Raw genomic sequence first — 22,725 nt, forward strand, 5'->3', positions numbered from 1 at the left:
TTTTTATTCTTTATTAGCAGAGAGTACCAGCATTGGTCAAGAGGTGGATGAGGCAGAAGGTCCTAGCAGATCAAAGAGGATTCCAATTCCAGAAATTTCCCAATTCATTAAAGATTGACAAAATGAATGCACTTATGCATAGTCAAAACTACAGCTCAGGCTGGACGCATTGGCTCATGCCTGTAATCCCAGCAGTTTGGGAGGCCAAGATGGGTGGATCATGAGGTCAGGAGTTCAAGACCAGTGTGGCCAAGATGCTGAACCTCGTCTCTACTATAAATACAAAAAAAATTAGCCAGGCGTGGTGGCGTGCGCCTGTAGTCCCAGCTACTCGGGAAGCTGAGGCAGGAGAATAGCTTGAACCTGGGAGGCAGAGGTTGCAGTGAGCCAAGATCATGCCACTACACTCCAGCCTGGGCGACAGAGCAAGACTCCGTCTCACAAAATAAACAAAAACAAAAACAAAAAGAACTACAGCTAAGGCAAGGTGCTTTTGTGCCCATCCTAATTATTTTGGCACTGAACGTGCTCTATATAGTGCTACGTATAGACCAAGGCACAGATACAAAAGAGTGAATCTTTTTTAACATAACCCTGAATATTTCCTGCTGTGACAAAATATTGAAAATACCAATTAATGATGCCATCTTTGGGGTTCTATTTAAAATGTTTTCTATTACTGAAGATGTAATTTCAATACCACGAGGTATTGAATGATCACGAGGTCAGGAGTTGAAGACCAACCTGGCCAAGGTGCTGAAACCTTGTCTCTACTAAAAATACAAAAAAAAAAAAAAGAAAAGAAAAATTAGCCGGGCATGGTGGTGTGCACCTGTAGGCCCAGCTACTCGGGAGGCTGAGGCAGGAAAATCACTTGAAACCGGGAGGCAGAGGTTGTAGTGAGTTGAGATTGCACGACTGCATTCCAGCCTGGGTGAAAGAGTGAAACTCCATCTCAAAAATTAAAATGAAATTTAAAAAAAAGAAAGAAAGAGGGAGAGAGAGAGAGAAGGAAGGAAAGAGAAGGAAGAAAGGAAAGAGAAGGAAGGAAGGAAGGAAGGAAGGAAGGAAGGAAGGAAGGAAGGAAGGAAGGGAGGGAGGGAGGGAGGGAGGGAGGGAGGGAGGGAGGGAGGGAGGGAGGGAGGAAGGAAGGAAGGAAGGAAGGGAGGTAGGGAGGGATGGAGAGAAAGAAGGAAAGAGAGAGAGAGGAAGGAAGGAGAGAAAAGAAAGGAAGGAAGGAGAAAGAGAAAAGAAAGAAAGAAAGAAAGAAAAGAAAGAAAAAGAAAGAAAGAGAGAAAGAAAGAGCCAAACTATTTTCCTGAGGGCCTGAGCCATTTTACATTCCTACTAGCCATGTAGGAGTGATTCAGTTTCTTCCCATCCTTGCTAACATTAGTGTTACTATTTTTTAGTTCAACCATTCTGATTGTATGTATCGATTTTCATTTGTGTCTGCCTGGTGGCTAATGGTATTAAACATGTTTTCATATGCTTTTTTGGTGTAGGTACATCCTTTTCTGTGAACCGTCTCTTCATGTCTTTTGACCATTTTCTAATTAATTTTTTTTGCTATTGTTCTTTCAGAGTTCTTTTTATATTCTACATACTAGTCCTCTCTTGGATATGTGGTTTACAGATATTTTCTTTTACTCTGTAGCTTGTTGTTCCACCTTCTTAACAAGGTCTTTTTCAGAAAAAAATTTTTTAAATTTTGATGAGGTCCAATTTATCAACTTTTTATAGATTATAGCATTAAATCTAAGAACTCTTTGCCGAGACCAAGATATCCAATAATTTCTCCTACTATTTTCCTAAAATTTTTTTTCGTTTTAATTTTCCATTTTGTATTAGTGTTTGTATAAGTTGTGAGACTTAGGTCGAACTTCCTTTTTGCCCGTGATTGTCCAATAGCTCTAGCACCATTTCTTGACAAAGCTATCTTTCCTCAGTTGAATTGCTTTTCCATCTTTGTCAAAAATCCATTGTGTCTATTTGTATGGATCTATTTCTGGATTCTCTATTCTGTTTTATTGATCAACATGTCTATCCTTCTACCAATACCACACAGTTCTGTTTACTGCAGTTATGTAATGTCTTGAATATATAATATAAACATATAATAAATTCCTCCATTATTTTTCTTTCAAAATTGTTTTACCTGTTCTATTTCATTTGTTTACTTATAAATATTAGAATTATCTTGTCTATATCTACAAAAAAATCTTGCTGGGGTTTTGAAAGGAATTTCATTAAACTTGTGTATCAATTTGGGGGAGAACTGGCTTTTATACAAGGTTATTGTTCATGGATTTGAAGTATGTCTCTCCATTTATTTACATCTTCTTTTATTTCTCTCAGCAGCATTTTGCAGTTTTCAGCATACAAGTCCTAAACAAACTTTATTTGATTAACACCTATTTAATTTTTGAGCAATTTTAAATGGTATTGTGTTTTTGATTTCAGCATCCACATGTTCACTGTTAGTATATGAAAATGTAATTTACTTTTGTATATTTATTGCATATCCCATCTTTCTGGACTCAATTCTTAATTTTAGAAGGTTTTTTTGCAGATATTTTGGGATTTAACAGGTAAATATAATATCATCTGCAAAGAGGGGAAGCTTTTAATTTCTTCCTTTCTGATCTGTATATCTCTTATTTCCTTTTCTTGCTTTATTGCCCTGACTAGAAATTTCAACATTATGTTAAATAAATCTTCGCCATGTTCTCAATTTTAGAGGAAAACATTCAGTCTTTTACAACTACATGTAAAGTAAACTTCTTATTATAGGTATTTGAGACTGTGTCTCCCTCTATCGTCCTGTTTAGAGTATAGCAGTGCCATCATGGCTCACTGTGGCCTCGGTCTCCTGGGCCTGAGCAGTCCTCCCACCTTAGCCTCCCAAGTAGCTGGGACTAAAGGTGTGTGCCACCATGCTTGGCTAATTTTTTAAATTTTTGTAGAAATAGTGTCTCACTATGTTTTCCAGCTGATGATCTCAAACTCCTGGTCTCTAAGTGATCCTTGCACCTCAGCCTCCCAAAGTGCTGAGATTAAAGGCATGAACCGCAACACCTGGCCTAAAGTTTTTTGTAGATGTTCTTTATCAAGTTGAGGAATTTCTCTTCCATTCCTGTTTTTTGGAAGTTTTTATTATGAGTAAGTTTTGAATTTTGTCTACTAGCTTTTCTATGTTGGCTAATATGATCAGGTGATTTCTCTTTTTTATCCTGTTAATTTGCTGGATTACAGGGTTAATTTTTGAATATTTAACCAGCCTGCATCTCTGAAATAAACCCACTTGGTTATGGTGTATAATTATTTTTATATATTGCTAAATTCTATTTGTGATATTTTACTAAGGAGTTTTACATCTTAATGAGGGATATTGGTTTGTTGTGTTCTTTTCTCTACTTCATTTTTCTAGTTTTGACATCAGGGTAACAACAGCTTCATAAAATGAGTTGAGAGATATTCTCTCCTCTTCTGTTTTATGGAAGAGACTGTGTATAATTGAATTTTTTAAAAGTCTGGTAGACTTTTCCAGTGAAACCATGAACCTGGAGATTTCTTTTTTGGAGATTTCTTTTTTAGAGATTTCTAAATTATGAATTTAATTTTCTTAATAGTCATTGACTGGACTATTCAAATTATCCATTTCATACAGGGTGAGTTGTAATAGTTTGTGGTTTTTGAGACACTGATCAGTTTTGTACAAGATGTCAAATTACGTGTTTAAGTTTATGGTATTCTTTTATCCTTTAGATGTCTGCAGGTTTTGTAGTCATTTCCCCTGCTTCATTCCCGAAAATGGCAATTTGTGTCTTTTCTTTTTTTTTCTTGGTCTGTCTTGTTACAGAATTGTCAATTTATCAATTTTTATAAAGAAGCAGCTCTTTGTTTCATTGGTTTTTAAATTATTTTAATGTTTTCAGTTCCATTGATTTATGCTCTTGTCTTTATTATTTCCTTACTCTTGCTTGCTTTGGGTTTATTTTGCTCTTCTTCTTCTGTGTTCTAGAGTTTGGAGTTTAGATGACTGATTTGGAAATTTTCATGTTTTCTAATGTATACATTTATGTTATAAATATTTCTCTCAGCTCTGCTTTAGCAGTGTTCCACAAACTGACATGTTACATTTTATTTTTATTCTGTTTATTTTTTTTTATTTTCCAGAAGATTCTTCAATATTATTTAAAGTGTGCTGTTTAATTTCCAAATGTTTGGAGAGTTTCCTTTTAGTTTTTTCTTACTGATTTCTAATTTGATTCCATTATGATCAGAGAACATACTTGGTATAATTTCTATTTTTTAAAACTTATTATGATGTGTTTAATGGTCCAAAATACGGTCTTAGAGAATGTTTCAGGTGAACTTGAGACCATGAAAAGCAAAACAGACCATGCTTTTTGCTGTTAGTTGGAATATCCTGTAATCAGGTCAAGTTGATTGATCGTGTTGTTCAGGTCATCTACAGCCTTACTGATTTTTCTGCCTGCTTGATCTACCGATCTGTCAATTACTGATAGAGGAGTATGAGAAAGTCTCAGCTCTAATAATGGAATAGTCTAGTTCTTTCAGTTCTATCCATTTGCCTCATATATTTTGAATCTCTCTTGCTAGATACATACACACTTAAGTTTGCTTGTCTTCTTGGAAAAATGAGCTCCTCATTATTATCTAATGACTCCCTTTACTGCTTCCACTTTTCCTTGTGGTGACGTCTGCTTCATATGAAATTAATATACCTATTCCAGATTTCCTTTAATCAATTTTGCACCACATATCTTTTTTCTATTCTTTTACTTACAACCTGACTATGTTGTTATATTTGAAGCAAGTTTCTTGGGGATAGCATGTAGTTAAGCCATGATTTTATCCACTCTGCTGGCCTCTGTCTTTTAAATTGTAAAGTAATTACTTATATTTAATGTAATTCGATATGTGATGGTATATTTAATGTAATTACTGATAGGGCTTAAGTATGCCATTTTATTTTTTCTGGTTTTTTTTTTCTTGTTTCTGCCTTCCAGTGGATTGCATTAATATTTTAAAAAATCCATTTCAATTTTCTAAGTTTTTTTTTTTTTTTTTTTACAGTCTTGGTTTGTCACCCAGTCTGGAATGCAGTGGCATGAAAATGGTTCACTGTAGCCTCAGCCTCCTGGGCTTAAGTGATCCCAGCTCAGCCTGGGAGGGAACACAGATACATGCTACTATGCCCTACTAATGTTTTTATTATTATTATCATTATTATTATTATTGTTATTATTTGTAGAGACAGGGTCTTGTTACGTTGCCCAGGCTGGTCTCAAACTCCTGGGCTCAAGTAATTTTCCTATTTCAGCCTCCCAAAGTGCTAAGTATGATTACAGGTGTGAGCCACCGCACCTAACTCTAAATATTTTTGAATGCATTATTGTGTAGCTCTTTTTAGTTGATGATAAAATTATATTCACACAACTTATTACAGCCTTCTGGTGTAATCGCTTTACCCATTTGAGTAAAGTGAAGTATGGAACCTATGTCTCTTCATGTTCCTTTACTCTCCCCAATTTTTAATGTTTTTTAGCTAATTCCTCTATGTACATTTAGAATCACATCAGACGTTGTTACATTTTTTTCTTTAACAATCAAAACAATAAAAAAAAAATTCAGAAGGCTGGGTGCAGTGGCTCACACCTGTAATCTCAAGCACTTTGGGGGACCGAGGTGGGCAGATCGTTTGAGGTCAGGAGTTCGAAACCAGCCTGACCAACATGGGGAAACCCCATCTTTACTAAAAATACAAAAATTAGTCGAGAAGGGGGCACATGTCTGTAATCCCAGCTGCTTGGGAGGCTGAGGCAGGAGAATCACTTGAATCCAGGAGACAGAGGTTGCAGTGAGCAGTGATTGTGCCACTGCACTCCAGCCTGGGCAACAGAGCAAGACTTTGTCTCAGGAAAAAAAAAAGAAAAAAATTCAGAAAATCAAGAGAAGATACGTCTATTGTATTTCTTACATGTTTGCTTACCATGTTTTGTTCTTATCTGATATTCCAAGGTTGCTTTACTTATCATTTCCCTTTTATTTAGAAAATTCCTTTTAATCATTCTGTTAGAGTTCGTCAGCTGGTGACAAATTCGCTTAGTTTTCCTTCATCTGAGAATGTTTTGATTTCCCCGTTATGCCTCAGGAAAATGTTTGCTGGGCAGAGGATTATGGATTGACAATTCTTTCTTTTCGGCAGGAAAGGAAAAATTTTGTGGCACTTTCTTCTGGCATCCATGGTTGTTCATGAGAAGTCTGCTGTGGTTTGAATCATTTTTCTCTTCTAGTTAAGGTGTCATTTTTCCCTGACTGCTTTCAAGATGTTTGTTTTGTGGTTGTCTGCAGTTTTCAAATGTGTATTAAGTGGCTCAGCATGCATTTCGTTGGGCTTATTTATCCTATTTGGGCTTCTCTCAGCTTCTTCAACTGAAGGTTTATATCTTTGCTATGCTTGTGATGTTTTTAAGCCATTATTTCTTCAAGTACTTTTTTTTTTTTTAAGTTCAGCTTTTATTGAACACATTATAAAAGAGGTTTGGTCAAAAAGACCAAAGCCCATGTCACAGACTTCTCAGATTCTTCTTTCTTTGCTTCCACTTTCTTCTCCTCAGCTGGAGCAGCAGCAGCGGAGGGGGCAGAAGCTCCTGCTGGTGCAGAGAGAGCCAGCTGCTGGAGTAGGTCCACCAGCCCCTACACTGCAGAGGAGGCTCCCCGCGTTGACGCTGGCCAGGCCTTTGCAAACAAGCCAGGCCAAAAAGGTTCAACATTTACACCAGCTGCTTTAATGAGGGCATTGATCTTATTCTCCATGACAGTCACCTCATCGTCGTGCGGAATGAGGGCCAGGTAGACACAGGCATGCTGGGAGATGGAGGGTATGGCGCGGGCGAGTGTGGGGCTGGCGCTGCTGGACGCGGATGGACCGAGCACTTTGGCGGCAGCTGAGGAAAGGTTCTTCAAGCACTTTTTTAGTCCCCTTATCTTTTTCCTATCCTTTCATAACTCCAATGACACCAGTGTTAGATCTTTTGTTATAAACCCACAAAAGATCTCCATCCCAGAGGCCGTGTTCCTTTTTGTCAGTCTATTTTCTCTCTGCTGTTCAGATTAGGTAATTTCTGTTGTTCTATCTTCTATTTCACTGACTTAGCGGTTTCTTCTGTCTTATCGATTTTGTCATTGAGCCCATCCACTGAGTTTTTCTTTTTGATATTGTCCTTTTCAGTCCTAAAGTTTCCACTTTTTTTTATAACTTCTATTTCTTTGCTGAGAATTTCAGTTTATTTCCCGAGGCCTTCTAGTTTTTAATATGCTTAAAGCATATTATCATTATTAAATAATTTTTATCATAGATCAGGGGTGTCCAATCTTTTTTGGCTTCCCTGGCCACAATGGAAGAAGAATTACACATAAAATACACTAACACTAATGATAGCCGATGAGATTTTTAAGAATCACAAAAAAAAAAAAAAAAACCAACCTCATAATGTCTTAAGAAAGTTTACGAATTGCTTTTGGGCCATATTCAAAGATGTCCTGGGCCGCAAGTTGGACAAGTTTGTCATGGATACTTCAAAATCTTTGTAAGCCAATCTATTATCTCTGTCATCTCAATCTTGACAACTATTGATATATATATTTTTTCCATTTAGTTTGAGGTCTTCCTCGTTCTTGTTATGATGAGTATTTTGTTGTTGTTGTTGTTAATACAGCGTCTCACTCTGTCACTCAGGCTGGAGTGCAGTGGTGTGATCTTGTCTCAGTGCAACCTCTACCTCCCAGGCTCAAATGATTCTCGTGTCTCAGCCTGGCAAGTAGCTGGGACTACAAGCATGTGCCACCATGCTCGGCTAATTTTTTTGTTTTGTTTTTTTCAGTAGAGATGAGGTTTCGCCATGTCGGCGAGGCTGTTCTCAAATTCTTGGCCTCAAACAATCCACCCACCTCGGCCTCCCAAAGTGCTGGGACTACAGGCGTGAGCCACTGAGCCTGGCCTGATGAATATTTTTTAAAATTGAAAGCTGGACATCTTTGTATTTTGTTATGCGATTCTGGGTTTAATTTAAACCTCTGTTGTAGTTGGCTTTTGATGACACCACTCCTCCAGAAGAGGGAAATGCTGTTTCATGACCACCTGCTGAGGGCAAAAATTTGACACTGCAGTGAGGGTGGCCTGGTCACCACTGTTTGATGGCAGAAGTCTTGATGTTCCCTTAGGCTTCTTCTGACACCACTCCAGGGTGGAGAAGTCAGGTGTTATTACTACCAGGTTGGTGTGGGATATCCAGTCTCCTCTTGTGATCTTCACTGAAATGTGAATGTGGGAAAGGAGGCCTCATTCCTGACAAGAAGCAGACCAGTGGTGACTAGGGATGGGGTGGGGTGAGGGAAAATGAAGAAAAATGGGTTTCAAAAAGGCACAAGGAAACTTCTGGGGAGAATAAAAATTTCTACTATTTTGATTATGGCTATGGTTTTAGGGATATATTCATGTGTCCAAATGCATCAAAATTTTATACTTTACAGCTATCCAGGTTGTGTACTAATTATCCCTTAATAGGTATAAAACTCAAAACATCTGAAAACAAACAAAGAAGGAAATATTTTAAGTCTCCTTACTCATGTCTTCAATGTGAATTAGGTTGTAAGACGGTAAGACTTTCTTTTTTTCAGCACTGAATGGTCCAGAACTGTATTGTTCAATATGTTAACCACTAGCCACATGTAGCTAATTAATTCCTCATTTATTTCTTTTCTTTTTTTTTTATACAGAGTCTCCCTCTGTCACCCAGGCTGGAGTTTAGTGGCACAATCTCAGCTCACTGCAAACCTCTGCCTCCTGGGTTTAAGTGATTCTCATGCCTCAGCCTCCCGAGTAGCTGGGATTACAGGTGCGTGCCACCACACCCAGCTATTTTTTTTTTTTTTTTTTTTAGTAGAAACGGGGTTTTACCATGTTGGCCAGGCTGGTCTTGAACTCCTGACCTCAGGTGATCCACCTGCCTCTCAGCCTTCCAAAGTGTTGGGTTTACAGGCATGAGCCACCGTGCCTGGCTAGTTCCTCATTTTCACCAGCTACACTTCAAGTGCTCATTACCCACATGTGGCCAGTGACCACCTTACTGGACACTGCAGATATAGAACTCTTATGTCATTAAGAAACTCTTGGACAGCATTGGTTCAGGTATTACAATATTATGGGAATAATTATCTGGATATGTGTGTGTGTGCATGTGTGTGTGTGTTTTCACAGGCTAATTTTTACTTTTTCAAAATGAAATTATGAATGTGAAAGTGAATAGTACAGGACCTAACACAATATAGCCATACAACAACAATAAAAATGTTAGCATCTCTTCTATCCAGTTGGGAAAATCTTTTATTTGAAATAAGAGTAAGAAGTCAATTGAGAGAATTCCAAAAGGTGCCCCAAAGCAAAAACAAAAGATTGAGGTTTAAATGAACTGTACAGTATAAAAAAGGAAACAATTTTAAAAGATAGTAAGGATAAATAGTAAAATAGTAAGGCTTTCTAATTAAGATACAAAACCTAGCAGCCGTAAAACAAATGGCTGATAAATGTGAATTCACATAAATTTAAAAATTTCTACACAGAAAAGAAGAAAAGGCACTATAAACAAAACAAAACAAAATAAATAAATGACTGGTACACCCAGACAACAAAACATCATTGAGTGCTAAAAAGAAATGAACTACCAAGCCATGAGGAGTCATGGCAGAACCTTAAGTGCATATTACTAAGTGAAAGAAGAGTCAATCTGAAAAGGCCGCACACTGTACGACTCCAACAATGCGACTTTGTGGAAAAGGCAAAACTATGGAGACAGTAAAAAGATCACTGGTTGCCAGGGGTGGAAGAGATGAACAGGTAGAGCATAGAGGATTGTTAGGGCACTGAAACGACTCTATATGATATTCCAATAGTGGATTCTTGTCATTATAACCCACAGAATGCACAACACCAATGATAAACCCTAATGTATACTACGGCCCCTGTGCGATAATGATGCGTCAGTGTAGGTTCACTGAACCGTAACAAATGTACTACTCTGGTTGGGACGTGTTGGTAATGGAAGAGACTGAGGTATATGGGAGTAAGAGGTATACAGGAAATCTCTTTACCTTTCTTTCATTTTCCTCTGAACCTAAAACTCCTCTGAAAAGCATAGTCTTAAAAAAATAGGCCGGGCAGCGTGGCTCATGCCGCTAATCCCAGCACTTTGGGAGGCCGAGGCGGGTGGATCACCTGAGGTCAGGAGTTTGAGACCAGCCTGACCAAGATGGTGAAACCCCGTCTCTACTAAAAATGCAAAAAAAAAAATTAACCGAGCTTGGTGGCGCATGCCTATAATCCCAGCTACTTGGGAGGCTGAAGCATGGGAATGGCTTGAACCCGGGAGGCGTAGGTTGTACTGAGCCGAGATCAAGCCTTTGCACTCCAGCCTGGGCAGCAAGAGTGAAACTCCGTCTCAAAAAAAAAAAAAAGAGAGAAAAAAATGGTACCACACTGTGAAGACATTTTTGCAATCAACTGAAAGTGGAAAGCATATTCTTCCATGTTGTCTCCCCAGCACTCATCATTTTGCTGTTACATTTTATATTTACTGACATTAGATTTTATGTATATTTGTTTTAATTGCCCACTTAGACACAGTTCATGAAAGCAGTGATTTCATTTGTCTTGCTTATGGCTGTATCTTCAGTGCCCAAAGTAGTGCTTGGCATATGATAAGTATTCAATAAATGGTTGGTGAAAGAATGGATGAACATAAAGGAACAACTTTGAGAAACTGACAAAGAGACCAGAAAACCAATAGCAAAGCAGGCAGAAATGTAAACAGGATGTTCGTGTAAAAGTTAAATACAAATGATTCATATTAAATGATGAATAATCTCATTCATACTTTAATAAATTCTAATTAAAACATATGAATACAAGTTTTCACTCAATACATTGATAACATGAAAATAAAAAATTTATAATACACCACTTTGAAGAAATAGGCAACAAGAGTTTTCATACCCTTGTTAGTTTCTTTGTAGGATAATTTTATAATATGTATAAATTTATAGTTATCACTTACATTATAACTCAGCACATGCACTATTTTAAAAATTTACCCTATTGGTATACTCACAAATAAATGTGCACAAGATATATACTCACACACATACACAAAGATACCTATTTTATCATTGCTTATAATGACAACAAAAAAAGTGCTGTGCCAGCCGGGCGCAGTGGCTCACACCTGTAATCCCAGCACTTTGGGAGGCCGAGGCGGGCGGATCACCAGTTCAGGAGATCAAGACCATCCTGGCTAACACGGTGAAACCCTGTCTCTACTAAAAATACAAAAAATTAGCTGGGCATGGTGGCCGGTGCCTGTAGTCCCAGCTACTCGGGAGCCTGAGGCAGGAGAATGGCGTGAACCCGGGAGGCAGAGCTTGCAGTGAGCCGAGATCGCGCCACTGCACCCCAGCCTGGGTGACAGAGTGAGACTCCGTCTCAAAAAAAAAAAAAAAAAAAGTGCTGTGCCAATACAATGGATATCGTGATATTCTGGTGATGTGAGCACTTCCCTAAGTGCCAACCTTACATTAGAAGAGGACTTGGATGGGAAGGATAATGGAATTCCATCAAGTGTTTTATCTTCACTAAGGATTTTGAGTTTGCATCAAAACCTAATTACTGCAAAAAGCATCAGGACCCATTTCCAAACCCTCATGAAGGGGCTCTCCCACTCCTGTATCTGCCTCCAGCAAAGCACTACTGGGATCCACTCACTTGATTATTTATTTATTTATTTTTTGAGATGGAGTCCCACTCTGTCACCAGGCTGGAGTGCAGTGGCACAATCTCGGTTCACTGCAACCTCTGCCTCCTGGGTTCAAGTGATTCTCCTGCCTCAGCCTCCCAAGCAGCTGGGATTACAGGCATGTGCCACCATGCCCAGTTAATTTTGCATTTTTAGTAGAGACGGGGTTTCACCATGTTGGTCAGGCTGGTCTCGGCCTCCCAAAGTGCTAGGATTACAGGCCTGAGCCACCGTGCCCGGCCACTCACCTGATTATTAAACCAGATTCATTTAGGACTCTGCTGGGCACTGCGAGGGAATAACATAACAGAAGCATCATTTCTACCCAGAAGGACTTCACTGCCTACTAAGGCAAGCTATGTATAGAGGGGAAAGTTAAACCATTCTGACTACTGCCTTTAGTCCAAGACTAGGGCCTGAAATCCTGAAGAAATTACAAAATGCTTAGACCTCCATTCTAAACTTGCAGTTGCCATCCCCAGCCTTTCTTACTGCTGCTTAGTAATTCATTTTCCACCAATTTGTTCTCTCCTTTTGTTCATTCCACAATAATGAGTATACATCGTCTAATAATGGGGATACCGGCACTGTGGAGAGACATGGTAAAAAGAATGGAGGGGTGACTCTTAAGGAATCTATTTGAACAGTATCTGAAGCAAGGAAACAGATAAATAGATCATATAGGCATGAAGGAAAAGCTTCTCCTTTGCCCTCTGAAGGTTCATTGAAAATCATTGACAAGAGGCAGATTAATAGGAGAAAAAGCACACGAACTTAATGTGGATATGGAAGCCTTCCGGACGAAGACCCAAAGATATAGGGGAAATTGTCCATTTTTATGCTTCGATTCAACAAAGTATGGAATAAGACTGGACAGAAAGGGTATGATCTAATGCTACTAGACTGAGTGGGGAAGCCCGGCAATGCCTGTCCCTCTAGATTCTTCTGGCCTCTCTGAGCAGCATTCCTTCCTTCTGGGTATGGGGTAGGGCTCTCTCTGGACTGGGGGTCTTATGACCTACAGTCCAACAAGCCAGGTCAGATAATTTCTTTATGACTACTTTTACGGCTGGCTTTGAGGAGAAGGGGTTCTGATTTCCATGACCTGCCTCGGGGCAGAGGGATTCTAGTCTCTGGGGAGAATGGCACAGGTCAGGAGACGGTCAGAGAAAAAGTGTGCTTCTGAGGCTGCTTCAGGGTATTGCATTCTGAGTCCCAACAATTCCAATGTGGTGCTAGGACAGACTTAAGAACAGCCCCCTACAGGCTCACATACATGAGGTGCCCAACACAGACTGAGAGAGAAGCAAAGGGAGGAAACAGTCAGGAACTTGAGTTTATGGTCAGCTTCCTCCCCCATTCTTTATGGTGACTGTTCCAGTCTTTCACCACGGTTCAATTTCTCAATCACTTCTATGAAGTTGCTCAAAACAAAAGCAATACACAGAAGTTTAACTAAAATGTATAGCCTTATTTGACAGAGGGATAATTTATATATACAGTTTTGCACAGATTATATGCACAGAATTTTAGTCTAAAACTTGCAAAGTTCTGACAAATGTATGCACCACCTCAATTAAGATATAAAACATTTCCATTGTGGTAAAAATTTAAATGGCCTCCTGATCTGTTCGCACCAAGATTACCCCATGCCCTGACAGAAAAAAACTAGGATTCTGATTTCTGTCACTACGTTTTCATTTTGCTTTTATGAAATGAAATCTCACAGTATGCACTTGCTAGTGTCTGGCTTCTTTTTATTTATTTTTTATTTTTTGAGAAGGAGTCTCACACTGTTGCCCAGGCTGGAGTGCAGCGGTGTGATCTTGGCTCACCGCAACTCTGCCTCCCAGGTTTAAGCGATTCTCCTGCCTCAGCCTCCCTAGTAGCTGGGATTACAGGCATCTATCACCATGCCCAGCTAATTTTTTTGTATTTTTAGTAGAGATGGGGTTTCACTTATGTTGGCCAGGCTGGTTTCAAACTCCTGACCTCGTGATCCACCCGCCTTGGCCTCCCAAAGTGCTGAGATTACAGGCGTGAGCCACCGCGCCCAGCCACGTCTGGCATCTTTTGCTCAACATACTGCTTTTGATAGTCATCCATGTCATTACCTGTATTTGTGTTCCAAGTTGCTGAGTCACTTCCACTGTATGAATCTACTACAATTTGTATATAGACCTTCAAATTTTTTCCAGTTTATGGCTCTTATAAAAAAATGCTATGAACATTCTGCACAGAGCTTATTGTAGACATATATTTTCGTTTATTTTGGTAAATCCCTTCCCTCTGCCTTTGGTAGACATAGAACGTAGTATTCTGAGTCTTAAAAGTTAGAAGGTTAGGATAAAAAAAAAACCCAGTGGTAAAACTGTATCAATAATTCTCAATCTGATTTTTAAGTGGCCTCAATTATAATCTTCCTTTGTCTCTCACTTCAATTAGAAAATGAAGGTTAGCAAATATTAATGCCATCAATATATAGCCTCCATACACATTTATCTGTCTTTATAGCTCCTTTCTCCTGTTTTCTGTCGGAGTTTGAGGAAAAGGTTTCTGTTTTCCTGTCCAAGGCAAATCCCTCTTCACCTTATTTTCTACCATCTCCTCAGGAGCTTTACTGTACTTTGCCCTCAAGTCTTTTTCATATTAAAAAAAATGTCTATATCAAGCTCCCTAGACAAGAACATGGCACACACAGTCTGGTAAACAAGAAATATACAAATAATCCTACAAACAGTTACATAAAGTGAAAAGTTCTGTAAAGGAAAACTAGAGGGAACAATGAAAGATTAAAACAACACATCCTGATTTAGTTTGGAAGCTCAAGAGACTTCTCTGAACACTTGGATTGAAAACGTTGAGGCCGGGCGCGGTGGCTCACGCTTGTAATCCCAGCACTTTGGGAGGCCGAGGCGGGTGGATCACGAGGTCAGGAGATCGAGACCACAGTGAAACCCCGTCTCTACTAAAAATACAAAAAAAAATTAGCCGGGCGTGGTGGCGGGCGCCTGTAGTCCCAGCTACTCGGAGAGGCTGAGGCAGGAGAATGGCGTGAACCCGGGAGGCGGAGCTTGCAGTGAGCCGAGATCGGGCCACTGCACTCCAGCCTGGGTGATAGAGCAAGACTCCGTCTCAAAAAAAAAAAAAAAAAAAAAAAAAAAAAAAGAAAACGTTGAAACTACAGATGAGAGAGAATTATAAATAAGGAAAGTACTTCAGGAGATAGGACAGAATTAGAATCAAAATACAGCTGATGCTTGAACAACACAGGTTTGAACTACACGGGTTCCCTTATAGGTGAATTTTCTTCCACCTCTGCCACGAAAGACAGCAAGACCAACCCCTCCTCTTCGTCCTCCTCCTCAGCCTACTCATCCCGAAAATAATAATGAGGACCTTTATGATGATCCACTCCTACTTAATGCATAGGAAATGCACTTTCTCTTTCTTCTTCTTCTTCTTCTTCTTATTATTTTTGAGACGGAGTCTTGCTCTGTTGTTCAGGCTGGAGTGCAGTGGTGTGATCTTGGCTCACTGCAACCCACGTTTCCTAAGATCAAGCGATTCTCCTGTCTCAGCCTCCTGAGTAGTTGGGATTACAGACACATGCCACCATGCCCAGCTATTTTTTATATTTTTAGTAGAGACAGGGTTTCACCATGTTGGCCAGGCCAGTCTTGAATTCCTGACCTCAAGTGATCTGCCCATCTCAGCATCCCAAAGTGCTGGAATTACAGGTGTGAGCCACTGCGCCCAGCCTTCTTTCTTTCGATTTTCTTAACACTATTTTCTTTTCTCTAGCTTACTTTAAGAACACATTATTGTAAGAACACAGTGGTACTTTATTACCACTTCAAGAATGTTGAATGCTCTCTTATTCTTGGATATATAATAATGGGGTATAATATATGTAATATACAAATATATGTTCATCAACTATTTATGTTATTAGTGAAGCTTTTGGTCAACAATAGGTCATTAGTAGTTGAGTTTTGGGGGAAGTAAGAATTTACAGATGGGCTTTTGACTGCATGGCGGTTGGTGCCCCTAAACTCCAGGTTGTTCAAGAGTCAACAGTGTAAGGAATTTGATTTAGGTAGAAACAGAGTCAAAACCCTTTTTCTGAGATAGAAAGAATTTGACTAGAAAGTGAAATCAGTTTAAACGTGTGGTATTAATATGTCTATCCCTTATTTTTCCTATGAACCAGGTGGCCTGACAATCTTTTGAGGCAGCTGAGGATGGTACTTGAAATTTGAAGGAAGTGGTGAGAAGTTAGAAGTGCTACTATAAGAAATGAGATGGTATCTCACTGTGGTTTTGATTTGCATTTCTCTGATGGCCAGTGATGAGGAGCATTTCTTCATGTGTTTTTTGGCTGCATAAATGTCTTCTTTTGAGAAGTGTCTGTTCATGTCCTCTGCCCACTTTTTGATGGGGTTGTTTGTTTTTTTCTTGTAAATTTGTTTGAGTTCATTGTAGATTCTGGATATTAGCCCTCTGTCAGATGAGTAGGTTGCAAAAATTTTCTCCCATTGTGTAGGTTGCCTGTTCATGTCCAACAACGATAGACTGGATTAAGAAAATGTGGCACATATACACCATGGAATACTATGCAGCCATAAAAAATGATGAGTTCGTGTCCTTTGTAGGGACATGGATGAAACTGGAAAACATCATTCTCAGTAAACTATCGCAAGGACAAAAAACCAAACACCGCATGTTCTCACTCATAGGTGGGAACTGAACAATGAGAACTCATGGACACAGGAAGGGGAACATCACGCTCCTGGGACTGTTGTGGGGTGGGGGGAGGGGGGAGGGACAGCATTAGGAGATACACCTAATGCTAAATGATGAGTTAATGGGTGCAGGAAATCAACATGGCACATGGATACATATGTAACAAACCTGCACATTGTGCACATGTACCCTAAAACCCTAAAGTATAATAAAAAAAAAATAATAATAAAAAAAAAGAAATGAGAAAGGCTGCTGGCAAGGAATTAGTAAAAGGTTTGCTGAGAGGTCCTGAGGGCCCAGGTGAGGGTGGAAAGCACCTGTGATTAAGGCTCTGCATCTTGTACCTGCAACACCCAACTGGGTGGGCACACGCTCTCAGGGACAGCAGGTGGTTTTTAAGGTGTGTCTGGCAAAGGCCATGGAGGCTATTCAATGGGAGGGGGAAGTAAGAAAATTGTTAAAAGAATGAGGACATTTAAAAGACTTGAAGTGGAAATAAAGTTAGGCAAATTCTGCCTTTTCTGCCTCTACACCTCAAATATACAAATATGTGACCTGTATGCAAAGATCCGTCCCTGCTTTATATGGCAACAAAAGACAAACAAACAAACAAAAAACAAACAAAAACAAAAAACAATAACAACAAAAACTGTCCTTCAAAAAAGACCAAGCTTCTTTTAAGGCCAAAAATCTAAAAAAAATTCTAAAAAGAGACTGAGCCTGTAAAAGAGTTTCTATATATAGCAAAGATTCAGCAACTGAGATAAAACTCTATTTTTTCTCCTCTTAAAAAATGGAGATGCCAGAACATTATCTAGACATGAACTTCTCACATTTCAATGTGCATATAAATGACATTGTTAAAATCTTGTTCAGATGCAGATTCTGATTCAGAAACCCTGGGTTGGGAGCCTGAGATTCTGCTTTTTAACAAGCTCCCGGGTGGTGGTGCTGCTGCTGGTCCTTGAGTAGCAAGGATTTAGATCACCTGAGGATGTAAATCAACTCTGAGTGACTCAGTGGGGCTTCTGTGTTTGAGAATTGTAAAAATAAATAATTCAAAACCAAAGCTGTTGAAACTGTAAATTTTTTTTCAGCCTTAATGGAATGTGGACGCATGCAGTGGCTCACATCTGTAAACCCAGCACTTTGGGAGGCTGAGGTGGGCCGATCACTTGAGGCCAAGAGGTCGAGACCAGCATGGTCAACATGGTGAAACCCGTCTCTACTAAAAATACAAAAATTAGCTGGGCATGATTGTACATGCTTGTAATCCCACCTACTCAGTAGGCTGAGGCAGGAGAATTGCTTGAACCTGGGAGGCAGAGGTTACAGTGAGCCGAGATTGTACCACTGCACTCCAGCCTGGGCAACAGAGCAAGACTCTGTCTCCAAAAAAAAAAGGAAATGTGATTATGGGACCTGAGTCATGACAGAATGACAGACGGCTGTAACACAGGCAGCTGAAACCTTTCTTTCTCTGATTATAGATTGGCCTTTTCTTTACTTACATTGTTTCGTAAAATGTAGTAAGGATTAAAGGGCACCAGAGAAGACCCCTGGCCTCTTCACTGTGGGATCTTCATTATAGATTAGCTTCCCTTTTACTTCTTTTACACAAAGACCTCATGACTATCACACAGTCTGAAACATTAAATATACTCTTCTAAATTGGAAAAGGGAAATAAAACAAGCTGTAACTAATCAAATTGCTGTAACTCATAAACCAGCTTTGTATGGAAAATATTATAATTCTGTCAAATTTCTTTGTTTTCTGCCTGTATAAGCAAGACCTTAACTTTTCAGCTTGGGAGCAATGACCCCATTCCTTTGGAATCTGGGTTACTTAGATGACCATTCTCAGCTTTGCACATGAATAAACACTTTTAACCTGGATTCTGACTCTTTCATTTATTTCAGGTTGACAGAATGTAGGAAGAGAATCTAGCAGATCTCAGATAAAGAGCAAAAGGAAGAGAGAAGGTCCTTTGGGTCCCTGTTGTGAAGGAGTCTACAGTGATCTGAATTATGAAACTGCCCCATAGCCTTGGAGGTTAGAGTTCAAATAGGAGGTGCCATTCAGATTTCCCAGCCATTACTGAGTTGAAAACTGGTGGCATCAACTGGCACCCTGTAGATAAACTGACACACGACTGTAAACCCAGAAATTGGAAGTGAACACTTCTCTCACTGTTATACTTGAATGGGCACGTTAGAAGGCATACTGCAAATTGTTGGAAGGAGAGTCAACAATGAGGGACAAAATAGAAAGTGGAAGAAATGGGTCAGATGAAAGTTCAATAACAAAGCATTAAGTCGAGATGGTATTTGGGATAGTATCTAGAAAGACGACTTAAGAAACATGGATGAAGCTGGAAACCATCATTCTCAGCAAACTATCACAAGGACAGAAAACCAAACACCACATGTTCTCACTCATAGGTGGAAGTTGAACAATGAGAACACATGGACACAGGGAGGGGAACATCGCACACCGGGGCCTGTCAGCGGGTGTGGGGCTGGGGGGAGGGATAGCATTAAGAGAAACACCTAATGTAAACGATGAGTTGACGGGTGCACAAAACCAACATGGCACATGTATACCCATGTAACAAGCCTGCATGTTGTGCACATGTACCCTAGAACTTAAAGTATAATAAAAAAAAAAAAAAAGAAGGAAACATGGTATGACTTTCTGGGCTTGTGTATCTGAAGGAAATGGCTCTGAAGTGATGGCCATGCTGGTGCTGTGAATGAACACCTGATCATGGTACCAGTCCACAGTCTGGATGCTTGAGGTAGAGCCAAAGAATTGGAATTTCTCTATGGATTGACATTTCCAACATAATACACATGGATTTAAACAGTTAAGGCAAAAGCATTTAGCAACATATGCTTTCATGTCACTAACCTACATACACCAGGAGAAAGCCCCAAGTGGATCAAGAACACTGCTCTGTGATGATCTCTCCCTGACACGTTCAGCACACAGAAAGGAATAATTGCTGATCATTTGTAAAATGCGAAGAATGAAACTACATTTTAGGATACTTTATTTTGCTCTCCTCCTTAGAGGCCAAGAGAGAAATTAAATAAGTCCATAGATCAAAAGCATAACTTCTCAGCTAAAAATGCAGCTACACATTAGTTAACATTCAGAAGACCAGGCCCTTTGTGGTTTTGTGACTTTCAAGCTAATGTCTTCTCAGCCAATGCACTAATTTCCTGCTGATCCTATCAATGGGTCTCATCTGGGAATCACAGCGCCTACAATGTCAACAGGGAGAATACGCAGATGTCTCTGGTGGAAGAGGTGATAAGCTCCATCAAAGGCTTGATCCTCTCATCAGAAAGGCTGTCACCATTTTTCTTCCCACATGGGTTTTCCCCTCTGTCAATATGGCCCCGTGCCTGGTAAATCTGCATAATGAGATGGTTTTCAGAAATCACGTGCAATCAACACACAGATTTTTGTGGACTTCTAACCAAGACTATATGTGTTTTATTTTAACTAAACTGAATACATAACTCTAGTGAAATAAAAAGAAAGTTTGTCTCAAGCAGAGAAAAGTCTTTAAAAGATGGCTGCAGGAGTATGCTTCCCCAGGGAGCTAATCTGTCTGGGTTAGGATAAATAAAATGATTTTGTTTTTTACATTTTTAAAAAAGTTCTTGTGGTTGCAATATCCAACAAAATGTACTGTTGACTGCCTCAAATGGACAGTGCGTATTCTTCCAGGATGGGCTTGGAGATTGAAAGGCAGAAGGACATACGTGCCCCTTCCTTCCTGGCAGCAGGGGAGGAAACGGCCTCATAGAATGGCAGAGAGCAAAGTAGAGCAGCCTCAGGAAAGAGGCCATGGATGCTGCCATGCTTGCTGGAGGAGATGAAAGAGATCCAGAAAGTTCCTGTGGCCCCTTGAGAGTTAGAAATGAAAACCAAGTAAAAAGTAAGAATTAAGTTGTCTGCTGGGGGCTCTCCACAGTGTGGATTGAGGGACCTTTAGATGACGGTGCCAAAGGTGTTCGAACCACAGCGACTCCATCTTGAGTAAGGGCTAGGAAAAATGAGGCTCACAAAGTTGGGTATTCCCAGCCTCTAGGTGCTTACTGTTAAGAAAACAGATTGATAACATTGACTAAACAGACCCAGACTTAGGAGTGTCCTGATATCCCCATACCTTGAGAACAGAAGCATTCCTAATTTTGCTTTAAAAGTAATATCGATTCTTGCAAAACACAGTAATTAAGAAAATTAATCCTATATCACAAACCCATGTAGCAGAACACATGATCTTTTGATATATATATATATATATATATATATACACTAGTATTGTACCTAAGGTGGATGCATTCCTCCCCTTACTTTTGGGAACGCCCTACTCTGTCTATGAGTAGCTGTTCTTTCTTAATAAAGCTGTTCTTTCTTAATAAACTTGCTTTTGCTTTGCGCTGTGGTCTTGCCCTGAATTCTTTCTTATGTGAGATCCAAGAACCCTTTACTGGGGTCTGGATTGGGACCCCTTTCTGGTAACATCACTAGCCAGTTACAGACAACAGTAGTAATGGGGTGGTGTGGAGGAAGGGAGACCTTACACTGACTATACCCAGAGAACACACCGTGAGCTTTATCAATGCAGGAATACTGAAGAGTGAATGCAAATAGGGCAGAGGGCAACATGCAGATACACAGTAGGACATGACATCTCAATGAAGATCAGTGAGACCGCAGGACCAAATGAGGACCAGAAGCCAGGGAAAGGTCCAAGGTCCCTCATGCAAAGGCATGAGGGCACACAACCTACCTGCCTTACACCAGAGTGCTGTGCAAGAAAAGGAAGGCAGAGGGAAAGTAGATCTGGAAAGAAACTTTCCCCAGATGACAGTAAGTCACCAGAGAGTGGCAGAATAACCAGGAAGTGTTCAGTTATACATAATAGGCAAGATTAAACCACATTTCCAAAATCTCTCATTATCCCCCTTCCTGACCCTTCATCAGTCAATAAAATAGGGCTCATGAGGACATTCGGGTCAGTTATACAGTGAAGGGGACCAAAATATGTCACCCAAATATACTTCTTTGGCATATTTCGAGATGGCTATTCCAAAAGGCTGCAGACAGAAATAGTTTTGCAAAGCTGCCTTTTGTGCTGGGAGATTTGCATCTGTAGAGAAAATCCACATTGGTGAAATAAACACCCAGGCTCTCTCTGAGTCCCCCTTAACCAGCTCTAGGAAAGATTAACTCACAGTAAAAGGAGACTAAAAGTCTGGGACTTTTAAAGGTCTAGCAAAGAAACTTTTACCACTAGCTACTAACTGTCCTTTCTAATGGCTGGGCTGCTACCCCTAAGGTTTCATCTGCAAAACAAGATAGCCTTTGTTTGCAATGCATTCCTCTCTCACTCTTACATAACCTGTGATGCCACTTCCTTCCAGAAGCCCTAAGCCCCTACTCTTCTGTAACTTCAGGCTGGTATAAAAATGTCAGTCAACTGACCCCTCTTTTTTTTTTTTTTTTGAAACGGAGTCCTACTCTGTTGCCCAGGCTGGAGTGCAGTGGCGTGATCTCGGCTCACCGCAACCTCCACCTCCCGGGTTCAAGCGATTCTTGTGCCTCAGCCTCCCCAGTAGCTAGGATTACAGGTGTGTGCCACCATGCTCAACTAATATTTGTATTTCTACTAGAGATGGGGTTTCACTGTGTTGGCCAGGCTGGTCTTGAACTCCTGACCCCAAGTGATCTGCCCACCTTAGCCTCCCAAAGTGCTGAGATTACAGGCATGAGCCACTGCACCTGGCCCTGATCCCTGCTTTGAGTCTCACACTTTGTGTATGGCTCCTGTGTCCATATGAATGTTAATACATTTGAATACCTTTTTCTTCCTATGACTATGTCTTTTCTTCCAAAGGTGTCCCAGCTAAGAACTTACGAGGGTTAAGAAAATGAATTATGTATTTTTTCTCCCTTTCAACAGAAATAAAAAGATGTACCCTCTGCTAGTTGTCGTGGTGTTGTTGTGGTCAATTTTAAACAAGCTGCACTAGGGATCTGAAAGGGCCCCTCCTCCATTTCATAGCTCAGAAAGCTTGACTGTTG

At 40.0% G+C, this 22,725-nt stretch overlaps 1 protein-coding gene and 1 pseudogene across 20 annotated transcripts in view; both read right to left on the bottom strand.

The window, feature by feature from the left end:
- RGS7 (regulator of G protein signaling 7) overlaps positions 1-22,725 on the bottom strand; it is a 583,792-nt gene that overhangs the window by 200,119 nt on the left and 360,948 nt on the right. The window lies entirely within an intron of this gene.
- Positions 4,142-7,032, bottom strand: LOC129458801 (large ribosomal subunit protein P1-like; annotated as a pseudogene).

The sequence above is a fragment of the Symphalangus syndactylus genome, chromosome 19 (assembly GCF_028878055.3).
Source record: "Symphalangus syndactylus isolate Jambi chromosome 19, NHGRI_mSymSyn1-v2.1_pri, whole genome shotgun sequence".
NCBI lineage: Eukaryota > Metazoa > Chordata > Mammalia > Primates > Hylobatidae > Symphalangus > Symphalangus syndactylus.